This window comes from Choloepus didactylus, chromosome 7 (genome assembly GCF_015220235.1).
Source record: "Choloepus didactylus isolate mChoDid1 chromosome 7, mChoDid1.pri, whole genome shotgun sequence".
Classification (NCBI taxonomy): Eukaryota; Metazoa; Chordata; class Mammalia; order Pilosa; family Megalonychidae; genus Choloepus; species Choloepus didactylus.
The window spans coordinates 21569070-21571469 of NC_051313.1; the positions used below are offsets into that span (position 1 = coordinate 21569070).

The 2400-nt window shown below is 38.7% G+C and overlaps 1 pseudogene; it reads left to right on the forward strand.

Moving 5' to 3' along the window:
- Positions 1–204: 204 nt before the first annotated feature.
- LOC119540409 lies at positions 205–589 on the forward strand (annotated as a pseudogene).
- Positions 590–2400: the final 1811 nt, after the last annotated feature.

Consider the following 2400-nt stretch of genomic DNA (forward strand, 5'->3'; position numbering starts at 1 on the left):
CACCTGACTATCGGTGGACTCCATGGAAAGTAATGAACAGGTTTTTAGGCAGGGGCTGATTGTCTTTGTTTGTAAGATCATGGTGCTGTTGCCTATTGGGGATGGGCTGGTATTGATCCCCATATGGACCACTTTGATGAATGAATGTTGGTATTGTGTTACCCAAACTCCTCACAAAAGTCTAAGCCTAGCCCTGGGGTCAAAATGGTGGGCTGCCCTGCTGTTGCAGCTTCAGGCTGGTGGCTGGATAGTATTTGAAAGTGGCATTACAATGCTGCAGGGTCGATAAACTGGGGCTAATGAGAGACAATACAACAGCTGAGAATGAAGATGTAAAAGAGGCCATAAGAAGGCTTCCTGAGAACCTTTATAATGACAGGGTGTTTCGCATTAAGAGAGCACTGGACCTGAGCATGAGACAGCAGATCTTGCCTAAAGAGCAATGGACAAAATGTGAGGAGGATGAATTCTATCTTGAACCATATCTGAAAGAAGTTATTCAGGAAAGAAAAGAGAGAGAAGAATGGGCAAAGAAATAATCATGTAATTGAAATGTGGATGCAGCTGTCCCCAAAGTATTTTTATGAAGTTGGAAAAACCTAAAATGTACAATTTAAGAACTGTTTGGGCTACAGATGTATTACTTTAAACAAATACCAATTGTAATCATTGTTGGAGTTTCTGAATTAACTTTATAAAAATCTTAACTACTGATATGACTTATTTGTTATAACTCTTTCCAAACTCCTAAGCTAACATTTAGTTAGTGTTTAATTGCTTCTTGGGGCTGAGGGAGAACAATTTAATCAGTTCTCACTGGTTGGATTACCTCAATTTACTAAAGGATATAATGTTATACCAAGTAGAATTTGTAGGTTAGCAAGATTCTTGGAAGCCAGCCCCATAAGGGCTTAACTTGCAGGTATGAAATGGAGCCAGAAGCAAGTGCCAGTACTTGATTTCAATTGAAATAAATAGAGCAATCCAGCAGACTGGCTTTCTTACTTCATGAGTCTTCAGTAGAATGAAAAGAGAAAGGATTCACTTCCCAATTTGCTAAGATTGGGAACCAACCCCAGTTCAACCCTCTTCAACCACAGGCCTTCCAAATATTTGATTTTGCATCCTACTGAAAAATAAATCATGTACACAGACCCAATATGAAGTTGTATAAATCATATGTATTTACTCCTGTGCTAATATGTATATTAGAAAACAAAAAGTAGACATTAGAAAAATAAATAAAAATATAAAGACAACTTAAAAAAAAAAGTCTAAGCCTAATTGTAAGAAAGAGCTTACAATTGAATCATTAGCAAAAAGCAGCAGCTTAAGGGTGTGTCCCAAAATGGTCAGTCAGTAATGACCTTCACAAATTAAATACTTGAGAATGGTGGAATAATAATAAAGTGATTTTCTTTCTTTCTCCGTCTCTGTCTCTATCTTCACCCCTCCACCTCTTTTTACCTACCTCCCAAAGATATTGACTGAGTACTTGAGCCAGACATAGTGCTAGAGGAACAAGGTCTAATGGCAAAGAGAAGCACCCGGACTGCTCATGCTCCATGGAGGAGGCAGACAAGCTGGGTTATCATCAGGTCTATACACAATGCTGTAGGAATATATAATCCAGGGTTAACTAACTGGATGTAGCAGGGACAGTTAACCAAGTGAGGAGGGAATTAGTGTTTTTTATGGGGAGAATGTCCTAAGCAAATGTCCAGAGGCAAGGGAAGGGATACCTGATTAGAAAATTTGAAATAATATTAGTATGGAAGTTGGAGTCAAGGGATAAAAGTTGATGTTGATGTGGTAAAAATGGATGACACTATCATGAAAGACTTCATAAACCTTTCTGGGAAACTGAGACTTTACACCAAAGTAATAGAAAAACATGGATATTTTAGAGAGAGGAGTGGCATGCTCAGATTTTGTATTTTAACAGCTCAGTCCAACCGGCTGGAAGTTAGAAGAAGGCAGGAGGCATGGAGAAATGGAATTAATAATGAGTATGGAAATAGCTGAATGGATTTGTGGGATATCAACAGAACTTGGGGTACATTTCTGACTTGGACAGGTGGCCCCAATCACTGAAATAGCTATCAAAGCAGGAGTAGATTTGGGAAGGGAGGTAATGAATTCAATTTTAGACCTGATGAATTTCAGATGCAGAAAGGGTGTTCAAGCCAAAGTATTTATTCAATAGACAGTTCCTGTTCATAATGAGTGTGTGATTGTATTGCACACTTTCATAGAGGTTCAGTTTGGTATTGCTCCTTATTATCCTCATCATTGTCATCACAGTGAGAATTACATACTCTGCTTCTACAAAGAGTAGGGGGAGGCAAAGAAAGGCATATGTAAGGCATGCCTTTTACCTTGGAAAGATCACAGCCTGGA